This window comes from Macrobrachium nipponense, chromosome 33 (genome assembly GCF_015104395.2).
Source record: "Macrobrachium nipponense isolate FS-2020 chromosome 33, ASM1510439v2, whole genome shotgun sequence".
Taxonomy (NCBI): domain Eukaryota; kingdom Metazoa; phylum Arthropoda; class Malacostraca; order Decapoda; family Palaemonidae; genus Macrobrachium; species Macrobrachium nipponense.
The window spans coordinates 41,077,952-41,093,618 of NC_087219.1; positions in this window are offsets into that span (position 1 = coordinate 41,077,952).

A 15,667-nucleotide genomic window follows, 5' to 3' on the forward strand; every position below is an offset into this window, starting at 1 on the left:
AAGAGATATGTTTAAAAGGAGTGTTACTAAATGCTTTAACTGACCTTCATAAGAAATATCCTGTTCCCCGCAGATTCATGATAGCCATCCACTCGCTAAAAAAAGTTAGATGTTATAATAAGTAGATCCGACAAAGACGGCAAAATTGTAATAATGGACAAAGACTTCTACCTCGACAAAATCAACCAGCTCCTTATCGACACAAATACTTACGAAAAACTGACGAAAAATCCCCTCCAGAACGTTCCCACAGAATTTTTTCGGAAAGTAAGATTAATTGGCCAAGACAAAAAGAGTATTGAACTATTAGAGAAATTTAAAGTAATTAATCCTATTTACCCTACTTTTATGGTCTTCCCAAAAACTCACAAGACAATCTTCCATTCAGACCCATCGTTTCATGCGCCGGAGCTTTTCAATTACAAAATTTCTAAATGGTTAGCTGGCCTCCTTTCTCCTTTTTTAGGCACTTTTTCTCCCAGTCACATCAAACATTCGGAAGACTTTTGTCACAAATTCAGAGAAGCACATATCCACTTCACAACATAAAACTTTTAAGCCTTGACGTAGACTCCCTATTCACAAAAGTACCAGTACAGGACGTTCTTCAGTTTTTAAGGGCAAAAATTATCCCCCTATTCAGATCATTCCCTTTGGCACTTGACAAAATAATAAAGTTAGTTGAATTATGTGCATCTAATAACGTATTTTCATTCGGGGAATCATTCTACAAGCAAAAATTCGGGTGTAGTATGGGGTAGTCCTTTAAGTCCTATTTTAGCCAATCTGTACATGGAATACTTTGAACTACAGTAATAAATGCAATAAAACCCAAAAACATGCTGTGGATGAGATACGTGGATGACATACTAACATTTTGGGATAATAAGTGGGGTAATTTTAATGAATTCCTCTCAAAATTAAACGCATTAGTGCCCAGCATCAAATTTAAAGTTGAATGGGAAATAGACAACAAAATTCCTTTTCTTGATGTTTTAATAATCAGAGACACGACAGAATACAATTACCATATACAGAAAACCAACGTTCTCACTTTCATATATTCACTACTTTAGCTATCATGACAATACTATCAAGATAGGTCTAGCTAGCAACCTGTTCTTAAGAGCCTTACGAATTTGTTCCCCAGATTTCCTGGAAAAAGAATTTGAACTAATTCGCAAGCAACTTTCATCTTTAAAGTATCCTGACCATATAATTGAGAAAGCATTCAAAAAGCAAACGGAATTTTCTACCGACCCCCTAAAGACAAGACCAGAGACACACCCAACAATAAAATAAAAATTCCCCACCTGGAGACGATTAAGAGAGTAACTCACACCCTTGGGAAATCCAACCCTTTTGCATTTACCTACCAAATACCTTAGCCAAATCCTGATTAACGTCCAACAAAAGACATCGCCCAAAGACTCTGGGGTATATGAGATCCCATGCCAGGACTGTGACCAATCTTACATCGGATTTACAGGTAAATCACTTCCCCAGAGATTAATACAACACAAACGGTCAGTTAGGTATGGACAACAGAACTCAGCTATTTTCAACCATATAAATGAACATAACCATAGAATAAACTGGAATATGTCACGTGTAATTTATAGCAGCAACTGCCGGTACAAGAGTCAAATGATGGAATCGGCCTAATAAAAGAGAAGCAGGTAATGAACATCTCAAAAGGGAATTGGACATCGGACATCGTCGACGCAGTGTTCATTCAACCAACGCTTAAGAAGATTAAAGGAAGATTATCAGCGGGGTGACCTAAATTGGCTTACTTGTGGACGAATCTCTTGGTATAAAATACCACCTTTTCTGTAAACTTTTCTCATTCATATACCTGAAGAGAGAGACAGCAGTCTCTGAAATATAGTACTTTTCTCTCTACATTTTGGTGTTTTTATGGGCTCCTTTTATTAGATATATATATATATATTCTGTGTGTGTGTGTGTGTGTGTGTGTGTGTGTGTAATACATATACACATACATACTATATATAGTATATATATATATATATCTATATATATATCTATATATATATATATATATATATATATATATATATATATATATATATATATATATACATACATATATATAAGCGCTCAGTACTGACTTATTTGCCTATCATTTCCCTGTGGTATTCGCTTATATGATGAAGTCACACGTGCATCTATATACGGTGATTTTGTAAAAATAATGTATATATATATATATATATATATATATATATATATATATATATGTGTGTGTGTGTGTGTGTGTGTGTGTGTGTGTGTATATATATATATTATATATATATATATATATATATATATATATATATATATATATATATATATATAGCTCTGAAGAATGCGATCCCAGATCTCTGAAAAATCATGCCAGTTGTTGGTCATCAATTTTGGATAAAAATGAGAGAGAGAGAAAGAAAAAGAAATAGGCATAAGCACCACGATTTTGAGTGAAGTACAAATATAACGAATAATTGAACGTCTTCGGATAACACTTTGGGCTGTTTTACTCCGATGGTTATTTCCGTTAAAGTGAATCACTTTTCGGATTACCTGTAAAACATCATAAGAATGTCATTTCGTCATTTCTGATGTGGAATGTAAACCGCACCCGCCTAACATCTCCCGTGCCTACAACCCCTCCCTCCCCCTTCCTCCTAAAAAGGAACCGTTTCTTGCGAATGGAGGTAAAAGTTGAACGCTACATTAGTGTTTAAGGTTGTATAAGTCCGAAAAAAAATAACTTCTGGTAAAATCCAGTTTTTTAAAAGCCTTATGCCTCAAGAAGTCCCTCGACCAGCACGATCGAACAGGAGGTAAGGGGGATAGGCAGCAAAAACAGGTTGAGTCGCTCGCAAGAAACGGGTCAAAACAAAACCTCTCGTTCGTCAGAAGGTTGTAATAGGTTTGGCTTGACCGCTCCGGATAGGCTGGCTGGCGCGTTCGATCTCTTGTATAACAAAAGTATTACATTCTGTCTACTTCCTGTCCCAGTTTGAAAGATGGTAATGTTTATATCATTATGGTGTTGACAGAATAATCTGTGCAACAAGCTAATAACATCATCAGTTGACACGGCTTCACTACTCTCGCTACAATATAATCTTTGAAGTAACTTGGTCACATCAGCCTAAGCCCTTCGAGTACATCTCGTGAGACCTATAACATCAACCGATCTCTATGTTCATTTAGTTTCCTTCATCTAGAAATCTACTTTAAGTGTAGAATAATCTGTGCAACACGCTAATATCATCTTTAGTTGACACGGTTTCACGTTCGCTACAATATAGTCTTTGAAGTCACTTGGTCACATGAGCCTAATCACCTTGAGTATACTTTTCGTGAGACCTATAACATCAACTGATCTCATTTAGTTTCCTTCATCTAGAAATCTACTTTATAAAGTCACTTATTCATGCAAGTCATCATTTATGGAAGATTATTGCAACGTTTAACTCAGGCCGCAGGCGGGTAACGGTCATACTTGCGTAATATTTCCTAGACCTATAACTTGAACTGAGTGTTGTTATACCGTCGATTCTCCAGCTTTCTACGCATGGTATTGGACTTCCTTTCATTTCCACTTCGGAGTAAAGCGATATTTGATGCATTCTTTGAATGCATCAAATATCGACATAGGCTAAGTGAGAATTGCAATATTGGGCTTGATGTTTGACGTTGACGTAGTACTAGACCACGATGAATGTATGGCTATGCTTATCCTTTGATCGGGTATACAATTATCGATTTCTATTTCCATTTCTATTTTACCCTTACGTCTTCACAATGTTAAAGTTATTTTTTTTATTTCATGGTTGGTAATCCCGTCAAGTTAATAGTACAGTCAACTTAATAATACTTGTATAGACATTTTTTCCCTGTATGTTGACATTCGTAATTCAAATCCAGTCATACTAGAGTGACGAAAGTATCTCAATATGTCATTTTCTACCCTGAAATTGGACCGATTTCCCAATTCTTGTCATGGGTAGTTGGCTGCCATTATAGCAGATTTGTGCCAGCTCTCTCTGTTTCTCTCTGTGTCTGGGATTTTGCCAGTTTCCTGCCACCATTCTTGGACGGGTCTAGTTTTTTTCCACATTTAGTTCACCTGTTTCCCCACCAGGGCGCCTGTCACGCTTGCCTTTTCGTCGCAGCTCCTGAACGGCTGAAGGAATTTCACTCAAACTGTGTACGGAGGAGGGGAGGGGTTGGGGGAGGATATTATCCTTGTCTTTTCGTTTCCCTGTCACTCTGCCAGACTTACCATGTCTCTTCAACCTCAGCAATTGAAAGAATTTCTGTCAGTCTCAGTGTATCATACTTGTATGTTCGTGAAAGGTAATTGCCTATCTGTCCACCTGCCCCATATAGCTGTCAGTTAGTTTGTCTGTATTGCTAACTTTGTCATTGTAACTTCTGTATTGCTTAGGGAATCTGTCAGCGTCTGTCTGTTCGTCAATAAAGTCTGCCACCCTAATCTTACCATAGCTTCAGTGCAACCTGTTACAAAGATAGACCATCCTGGTATGCATCAACATTGGGGTGTCTGTTCATTTGTCTGTTAGTGTGGCTGTCATACTTAATTTATCACTGCATAACTTGGCACAAAGGTAGACCATCTTGCATAGATATGTACGAGAAAATATTTCGTCTGTCTTTCCATATGCCTGTTCATAAGTGCGTCTTACAATGTTGTATCAAAGCAGTAACATTTTTTAAAATAAATATGAAACTATGGTTTTTAAATTCCGTAGAGTTTAACGAACTTCAATATTGGCCATCGTCTGAGAACTTCGACAGAATTCATATTTGGCAAGCGTGCTTCGCCAACGAAGCCATTTCAAGTGACATTAGATTTAGTGGGCTTTACTACCTTGACCTTTTTTACATTTTTGCTAAAAATAGGTGGTATCACAAAGGCCTCTTGTCGGGAAAAAATGTTTATTTACCTTTATTTACAAGAACCATAATAGTGTAGTCCCTAACATTAAACAGAGCGAAATAGTCTCTCTCTCTCTCTCTCTCTCTCTCTCTGTTGATCAGGTTTCTCTTGGCACTTCCAAAATCCCTTATTACTGGAATTATATTAATTGTTAATCCAAAATGTCGTGATTTGATCGAAAGAATAGTGGGGGGAATGATATTCAAGTCTGATAAAGTATAAAGTATAAAATAATTCATAAGTTTTTTACTGATTTTAACATAATATTTACAGTGTTATTGATTCATTTACATTAAAAATTACGTTGACATTGTTAGTAGAAGCATGAGCCCCTAAACTACCATTTTCTGGTAATAAAAGTTCACTCTGGACGTGGTTCGAAAGTCACATAAGGCCGTTGGTCCCGTTGCTGAATAACCACTGGTCCATGCAACGCAAAAACACCATACAAACAGACTAAACTACCATTGGAACCTCATAATTGTAACTTATAATTATTATTATTATTATTATTATTATTATTATTATTATTATTACGTAATGAAAACATCATTAACTATATGCATACCTCCACGCAATATATATATATATATATATATATATATATATATATATATATGTGTGTGTGTGTGTGTGTGTGTGTGTTTATGTGTATATAATATATATATATATATATATATAGAGAGAGAGAGAGAGAGAGTAGAAAAGGCATTTCAAATGATGGAACAAGACCCGCTAGAGCCAGGCTGAAGAATACATGAGAGATGATCCAGATATCTTATGAAATATCATAGAATTTCTGCTATTTCAGAAATGCACAAGACTTATTTTTTATTTTATTTTATTTTTTGCCTTAATAGTACTTTTATTATGGCAAAATCGGGCGAGGCGGAGAGGCAATCATCTATATTCGCAGGTAGTGCCCTGCTGGGCACACCCCCACCCCCATCCCCCCAAACCCAACCTCTAAGTACAGCGAGGTGACCACGATGTAGGTTAAATATTGCTGGTTGAATCTCGTCTCGGGCGATTTAACGACTGCTACCGATGTCAAGGTTAAATTCGTGCTAATGGCCCGCCCCTAGCCCACCCCCCCAATTTTTTTTTTTTTTTTTAGAAATTGCTGGGCCAAAAATCCTCCCTAAAAAAAAAACGTCACGATCGAATGAGAGAACTTGCGACGGGAATATGTCACAATTTTAATTCGTGTGAATTTTATTTTTTTTTTTTACTTCCGGGCATGCATTGCATAACGATATCGGCTTTTGTAAGTTGCATTAAAAACAGTTTTCTACCAGGGAAAATCAGTATAAAAATTTTTCTCTTCACTTTTATTTCTATTTCAATTCGAAATTCGAATAATACGTATCTTTCTGGTAACCAGTTCTTGAAGAAATTACATCTAATTACTGCGTTAGACATCCCTGAAGGCGCCCTCCTGTCTGTACTTCGTTATATTTCATTATCGCTGAGTCAGAGTTCAACAGGAGGCGCTCATAGAGAGAAAGAGAGAGAGAGAGAGAGATAGAGAGAGAGCTTTCTCCAAAGATGTATTTTGACGACTGTGATCAGAGCCTGCAATAATCACTGGGGTCCTGAATAATTACTCTCAGTACGAAGTGGGGTAAATTTCACCCCACCCAGCGAAACCGGTATTACCCACACCGTTTTTTGAGGGAGTGACTCACATTCCACGTTAATGTACGGGCCATGAAGACCTACTCTTGTACGATATTGTTGGGATGCAATTTGCGGTCTAATGCATTACTGAGTCGTAAGGAATTATCTATAAATAGGGTCTTTGGAAATGTGACCCATTGCCCACGGGAATCAGTAAGCCTTAGAAAATGACTCATACGCAGGGTTTTAGGGGCATGGCTCACTGCTACAGTCATTATTGGCCATGGAATTTAAATGACTGAGTATCCAAACTAATATATAAATTCCTTATTGCAAAGTTTTAAGCTTTGAAGGGATTAGAACAGAGGCAGTTGGTTAGCTGAGTTATAAGAAGAGATTTGGCACCGATCCAGGCACTCTCTTCAGGGTGTAAAGGATCTCACTTTAACGAGATCAACTCCTTTCCACCAAACTTTCTTCCAGGTACCCAAAATTTTGCCCCGAAATCGAAGTCAAGCACTTTCGTGGCCATCAGCTACGCGCACTTGTACGAATTCGGTTTTGCCACCAGCCCTATAAAATAGATAAATAAATAAATTTAAAAAATTGCTTTGTGCAAAGTTTTGCCGGAGACGTTAAACGATGCGATGCCAGATATACTGCAGCTGAGGAAGATTCCGAGCCTGCCTACGTGTGGGACAGTATTCTAGGAAAATAATTATCTATTATGTGATACGTATATCTTTAGCTATATATATATATATATATATATATATATATATATATATATATATATATATATCTCACGAAAGTTTGGAACGTGATAAATGCATAAAAAAAGGTATCACTTTTCTTCGTGGCTTATACCTTTATATATACGTGTATGCATATATATATATGATATATATATATATATATATATATATATATATAATCTAGCAAATTTTACATGAGATTGTATTTACATATGCGAGATTCTTTCTTACTCAGTGTCACGCTGACAATATCAATCCGATCATAAAAATTTTATGCTGTATGTAAGAAGTGACGATAAAACATTCCAGTGATATGAAAACTAGAAAAACGTCATTCTCACTTTTGAATAAGCTTCAGTCGAATCTCTCCCTGCACCTGAATTTGCGGGCGCGCAAGCACGCCAAACTCGTAGTCAAGAAAATGCATTTTTTCCCCCCTTCGATAAGTCGCGAGCATTTCTTACTTGACTTTCTCTTCCAGCGGTATTCATGGCCAGTTTTGTAAAAACGCACCTGGACAGGTAATACAAGCCGTTAGGAACATAAAGGCATACTTTATTTTACCTGGCATTTCAAGTAGACACTCGTCTGGATAAACGGAATGTTTCCACAGGCACCGTATATCTGTCTTCGCCTGGTATTTGGGTCATTAAGTCCACTGCTCACCTGTTCATGCAAAGTGATTATAAGTTGGCCCATTGCCGAAAGGTACATCGAGTCCGTAAGTAACTTCTCATCTGGACATTTAAGATACATCTTCATACATTCAGGTTATTTTCGTCTAGCGTTTTTAAGTTATTGCGCAGAAGCACTGCTATCTTTGATTATCATTTCGAGACATTCGTGTGTCTTTGCAGTTGGCTGCAGTTGCAACATTTTAAATATATATATATAAATATATATATATACACCTATATATAGAATAACCAGCACAGAAATAGATTTCTGACACATCAGAATCGTTGGTATGCTACGCAGTTAGACTGCCCAGGCAAAGCCTTAGGTACAATGGTACGTATAGGTTCCAACTTCATTTATGACCTGTGTGGCTTTGTTGGCAGCGTCCTTGTCTTTCAATTGCCCCTCAGAACCTGTGTATCATGTTATGAAATGTATGTTTTTGTGTTCAGATTCCAAAATTTAAAGATAACATGCGTTAAGTAGTGTAACTTTTCATTTTGAAACGTACATAAGACAAAGGGAAAGAGTAAATGCTTATAAGCCTCTAGAGAAGTTGTTATTCACATCTTGAGAATGCCTTAGTTAAGCTGATTTTTTCGTCCTAAAGCGGCCCCCATGAGGAACACAAGGGAGCCTTGTTCATCTACATACGCGATCGCAGATAACGTAATATGTTTTCATCTTGCTAACCGGCCCCCATATATATGCCCATATGCATATGGAGATAGGGAACTATTCATTCGATTCCGAGACATAGCCGCTTGTGTTAGGCATAGCATCTCTCTCTCTCTCTCTCTCTCTCAAATCTCTCTCGCTCGCTCATTCGTGAGACTGTTTCATTAACGTAATGTAACTCACATTTATATATGAGCTGGTCACCTCAGTAATTGTCTTAAGTATGTGTTGTCTGTGGGAATCTGAGCATCGTGTTATAATTATTAGTTTTGTGAAGGCGCCCACGGGAGTGTTGAAGATATTGAAGATTGTAACAGGCCTTTCTTTTTAAGTGAGAAGTTGCAACTACGCATCAAGGTATTTTACAAATGTTTTGAAGTGCGCTTCTAGGTTTTATTTGACAGTGTTTGGATAAAAATATCATTTTTTATGCATTTTTCTTTTGCTTTGTTCTTTGGACATGTCCATTTTATATGTTTAATGTTTGTACTGTCAATGCTTTATTTGTTTTTCATATGATGCTTTTCTTGTGTTTTATTAGTTTGAATAATATTTTATTGTGTAACTGTTTGAATCTAATACTTGTAAATTAATTTGTATTTAATCAAATTTCATTTCAAATGTAATTATTGCTATATAATTTAATTAATTTTCTTGATAAATTTAGATTTAATTTTGTTTAAGAACTAATTCAAGAATTAATTAAACTTGTTTTCAAGTAATAACAATTTCCCTGAGATTGTGAATTTCACTTATAAATTTTGAATAAACTTTTGTATTTACAATTTATATGAACATTTTATTATACCACCAGTATTATATGTTATTTTCGTTTAGGTAGAAATATAGAGTGGTAATTGTGCCGTTTCCTTCATATGAATCAGAATCAGGGAAATACTTAGATTTGAAATTAGTGAAGGAGTGATGCCCTTTAATTAAGATTACCTCACATCTATTTTAATGAACTTAGACTGATTGTTTTCTTGACTGTTCAGCTCTAAAAGGGATCACTGTTACCTTTAGAGTATTCAGTCATTTAGTATTTGTGATGAAGGGTCAGGTGTCTGGCTGTAGTGAGGTAAGCAATAACCAAGTACTTGATCAAACTGTGCCCCAAGTACAAAGGGTGTCCCAGACCCAGGAATAAAAGGGTCTCTTGCGATAACAAGTACAAATGGTAAGTGTAGTAACCAGATACTTGGCAATTTGGGTTAACAAATATTAATGGTGGCCAGACGCAGATCTTTGGCTACTTCCCCCAAGTATTAATGGTGTCCAGACCAGATTCTCTTAGCCACTTCGTCACAAGTATTAATGGTGCCCAGAGACCCGGGATATTTGGCACTTTGTGTACCAAATATTAATTATCCCCAGAGACCAGGGAGGAAAACAAATCACATTATCACTCTAGCTTATTCTGGTGGTGTTAGGAATATATTTTGTTAGAAGAGTGACCATATATTTGTTTTTGCATTTTATTGTAAGAATTGTATTTGAGAAAAATGGCTCCATTCCATACTCAGGAATTTTTAGCAGCCCCTTCCATGCAAGTGTTATCTGAAACTACTCTGACTAAGGCACAGTGGAGTGCTCTAGCAGTAGCATGTGGTTGTCATGTGTCTAGTAGCATGATAAAAGCACAAATCAAATGCATTGCCATGCAAGCATTGATAGACTCTGTAGAATAACTGATGATGATGAGTTAGAACTGGCTCAAGAGGTATTGAATGTAGCACAGTCTGATCTATAAATATGCAAGTAGAAAAGAAAGAGAAAAGTTATGCAGAGTTAGAACTCAGACGCATAGAAGCGGAAGAAAGTTTGATTAAGCTGAAAATGCAAGCTGAAAGAGAGAGAATAGACAGGGAAAAACAAGAAAGGAGAGAAAGAGAAGAAAAAGCAGCAGAAAATGAAAGGCAAACAAAAAAGAGGAAAGAGAAATTGCAAGACATGAAAGGGAGATGGAATTGATAAGAGCTAGACCCACATTACCTGTAACACCGTCTAACCCTAACCATGGTAATCAAGACCCTGCATTTGATGTAGTAAGAGTGCAAAAGTTAATCCGTAAGTTTACTGAAGAGGCTCCAGATGAGTTCTTTGATCACTTTGAGAAAGTGGCTTCAGGTATGGGATGGCCAGAAGATAAATGGTCAGTTTTGCTACAAAGTGTCTTGATTGGTAAAGGGGGAAGGGCTTATTTACCCCTAACAGCTGATCAGTGTAAAGACTACAAGGTGCTCAAACATAATGTGCTACAAGTATACCAGCTGACCCCAGAGTACTACAATGAAAGATTCAGAAATTTAAGAAAGGATGAAAAAGTAACTTTCTAGGATTACGCTTAAAAAGTGAGAAGGTGTTTTAAAAGATGGTTGGGAGGCAGCTAAAGTTACAACTTTTGAAGAGTTAGAAGAGTTAGATGTTTTGGAGCAATACTTTAAAGGTATTCCTGAGCATATAAGAGCCTATCTGAGAGAGAGAGGGAGAGGTTAAAAAACTTGACAAAGCTGCTACACTGAGTGAAGACTACAACATAAATAGTAGCAGGCGCAATTATAATGTCAAGTACCAGACTCAACCACGCACAGGTTTTAAGTCTCATCCAGGTTTCAGGAGCAGTTTTATAAATGGGAACCTACAAGTAATAACACTCCTCAGCAAGCTAATGTGAAATCCTCATCTAATTTTGCAAGACAGTTGCAAAAGCCTAATGTTTTCTGCTTCAAGTGTGGAAGAGCAGGATACTTCAGTCAGGAGTGTTATCGAAATTATCAACAGTCAAAGCCTGTTGGTCAAATAGTATGAGGTGACCAGGTGAAACAGACTGTTAAGAACAATGTGGGGAAGAATCCAACCTTAGGGAAGACTGAAACTAAACAAGCTGAGTGTTTAGCAACCAGTGGAAATGTAACTTCAAGCAGTGAGTGGCTGAGTAGTTTGGAGGTCTTTAAGCCATATATTTATGAGGGTACACTGGCAACTCAAGAAGAGAGTGTGCAGGTACCAGTCAAGATTTCACGTGATACAGGGAGCAACCATAGTGTGGTGTTACGTGGTGCTCACCCAGTGTTGGAGAAGAATCTCAACGGAGATTCAGTTATTTTGAAGGGTATAGGAGGAGAGGAGAATTGGTGACAGGGAGTGTTGATTTTGCTGTGAAGGACTCACTGGCTGTGGAAGGTGTACATGTTCTGTTGAGAAATGAAGTTGGTGGTGTTCCATTTGTTCCTTGTCCTGTAGTAACAGAATAACCGTTGAGGATTAGTCCTATGGTAGAGTTGGAGAAGACTAACCCCCACTTGTTCCCTAGTTGTGTAACTACCAGGAGTACGAGGAGGATTACGACTGTTGGTGAAGAAATTGAGGATTTGCACACCCAAGATGGATCAAGTGAAGGATCTTTGAACTTAGGACAATTGTTCCAGGGGAGTGATGCCTCCCGTGGAGCTGACCTAGAAGGGATTTCCCAAGAAAATGAAGAATCTGTTGTTCCTGAAGAGACTCCCAGTAGTCAGAGTGTTACTGAAGATAGTATTGAAACTACAGTAGCTGAGGTAGAAGATATTGATAGTTCAACCCTTGAAGTTGGACAGGTGACAAGAAAAAAGCTAATGAACTTGCAGAAGAGGGATGCATCGTTAGCTGATTTGTTCTGCAGAGTTGTTGATCAGGAAGAGATGCAACAAACTCCTACCTGGTATTATCTGAAAGAAGGTTTGCTGATGAGGAAATACAGACCTTCAGATATACCCAGAAGTGCTGAATGGGGCGAATATCGTCAGATTTTGATTCCATGTCCATTGAGAAAACAAGTGGTAGCAGTAGCTCATGAATCTGGATACATAGGAATCAGGAAGACTGTGGAGATCATGAGGTATTTTTTCTGGCCTGGACTTCATAAAGATGTTAGCAGGTTCTGTCAAAAGTGTCATACCTGCCAGATAGCTGGAACACCTAACGAAACCATTCAGAAAGCCCCACTACAACGTATAGAAGTTAGAGGAGCACCCTTTAACAAGGTGATTATAGATATGGTTGGACCACTACCAAAGATGAAGAAAGGAAATGAATATCTGTTGACATTAATGTGTCCTGTTACCAGATATCCTAAGGCGATCCCTCTTAGAAACATATCTGCCAAGATAGTTGCTGAGAAACTTGTGAAGTTTTTTCCAGAAATTGTACAAAGTGATAGAGGAACAAACTTTACTTCCAAGTTATTCCAGGATGTGATGAAATTATTAGGGGTGAAACAACAGTTATCAACTGCTTATTATTCAGAAACTCAAGGAGCCCTGGAAAGGTTCCACCAGACATTGAAAAGTATGCTGACTAAGTATTGTTCCGAGTTAGGAAGAGAATGGGATGTTGGTTTACCCTTAATGTTATTTGAAGTTAGGAATGCTTATCAAGAAAGCATGGGATGTTCACCTAATGAGATGATTTTTGGAAGAGAAGTGAGAGGACCATTGAAGATTCTTGCAGAAAAATTGGGTAGAAAATCAAGAGGAAATCCAAGGAGAGCATGAGAAAAACTTAAGAAAAAGGTTGGAAGAGATTAGAAAATACTCTTTAGAAAATCTGAAAATGAGTGAAGAGAAAATGAAAAGGAACTATGATAAGACTAAGCTATGAAGTTTTAGTGTTAGTCAACAAGTGTTAGTGTTTCTGCCAGTCAAGAGATTTCCCCTCACCAATAAATTTCAAGGTCCCTTCAGGATAATTGAGAAATTAAGTGATAGAACTTATGTGATTGAAACACCAGAAAGAAGAAAACTACAAAGGAAGATACATGTGAACCTCTTGAAACCTTACTTCTCAGAACCTAGAATTTAAACTGTGTCAATAATACAGACGACTTCATCTACAGAAGACAATGACTGCCATGAATTGGGAGCTGAAAGCAAGATGAATAATTCTTCAATTTTGGAAAATTTGGAGGATAAACTGAAACATCTTAATGTTGAACAAGGTGAAGAACTGAGTGAGGTGATTAGAAGCTTCACAGAGATTTTTGCAGACGTACCCAGACATACTAATCTGACCAAACATCACCAAGATCCAAGAAGATGGAAAATAATTCAAGCAAAGCGCTTATCGCTTATCACTTATCACATTATCATCAAGATGTTCTGAAGGAAGAGGTTGAGTATTTGCTGCAACATGGATTAGCAGAACCCAGTTCAAGTCACTTCAGTTCTCCATGTGTGTTAGTGAAGAAACCTGATAGTTCATTTAGAATGTGTACTGATTATAGGAAACTGAATTCCATCAGTTAGATCAGTTACTTGATAACATTGGGCAAGCCAAGTTTGTTTCCAAGATAGACTTATTGAAGGGATATTATCAGATACCCTTAGATAAAAATGCGAAGTTGCTGTCAGCTTTTATTACCCCTTTTGGATTGTATCAGTATACTGTACTGCCATTTGGTCTGATGAATGCACCAGCAACATTTCAACGAGTGATGGATCAACTGCTAGGATCTATAGAAGGAGTAGGTGTATACCTTGATGACATAGTCATTTACTCTACAACATGGGAAGAACATCTGCAAATCCTGAAGAAAGTTTTCAAGAAACTACAAGAGGCAGGACTAACAGTCAAACTAGAGAAGAGTGAGTTTGGGAAGGCGACTGTTCAATACCTTGGGTTTGAAGTTGGAAAAGGCCTTCTCTCCTGTGAATGCTAATGTAGAAGGTATCCGTAAGGCTAACCCCCCCCCCACCCCCCCCCCCCCCCCCCCCCACTACTAGGAAGCAGCTACAAAAATTTTTGGGAATGCTTGGATTCTATCGTCATTTCTGTCCAAATTTCTCAGCCGTAGAAGCTCCCTTGACAGACTTAACTAGTCCCAAAGCTAAGTTTGTTTGGACTCCAGAATGTCAAGAATCCTTTGAGAGGGTAAAAGCCATTTTAACTTCAAGACCAGTGCTTCAAGCTCCAGACTTTAATAAGAAATTTGTGATACAAGTTGATGCCTCTGATTGTGGAATTGGAGCTGTTCTACTTCAAGAAGATGAAAATAACCTTCTACACCCTGTGTGTTTCTTGTCTTCAAAATCATAATCAAAGACTGACCAGGTGGTCTTTGTGCTTACAACAGTATAATTTAAAGGTTGATCACATCTGGTAGGAACAATGTAGTTGCGATTATTTATCCCGTTGTAAATCGTTGGATTCAACACCGGGATAACTAATCTTCTCGGGGGAGGAATCTTATAATGTAAGTTTTGTAATGCAATTATAATTTTGGTAATACAATGAATTCCCCTCAGAACCTGTGTATCATGTTATGCAATGTATGTTTTTGTGTTCAGATTCCCAAATTTAAAGATAACATGTGTTAAGTAGCGTAACTTTTCATTTTGAAACGTACGTAAGACAGAGAGAAAGAGTAAATGCTTATAAGCCTCTAGAGAAGGTTGTTATTCACATCATGAGAATGCCTTAGTTAAGCTGATTTTTTATCGTCTTAAAGCAGCCCCCATGAGGAACACAAGGGAGCCTTGTTCATCCACATACGCAAACGCAGATGACGTAATAGGTTTTTTTTTCGTCTTTGCTTAATAATCATAAGGACATTAATCAATTATTAATAATCGTTAGGACATTATCAATTATTAATAATCATAACGAACGATCGAAACTTGCTAAATATTTTGGTGCGTTTTCTCACCTTCCTTCTCACTTTCTCTTTGTCACCATCTGTCCAAATTTTTAGCACCATTAAGCCCTACCTCTTGGACATTTTTGAACTTTAATGAGGACGACGAATTTATTAATAATCCATTCCTCAATATAATGTGCTTCGGATCCCACAATAAGCTGTAGGTCCCGTTGCTAAGTAACTAACTAATTGGTTCCTATCTACCGAAATAAAAATCTAATACCTCGGGCCAGCCCTAGCAAACTTCAATAGAACGAATGTCTCCTTGTTAAAAGAAGAGATATC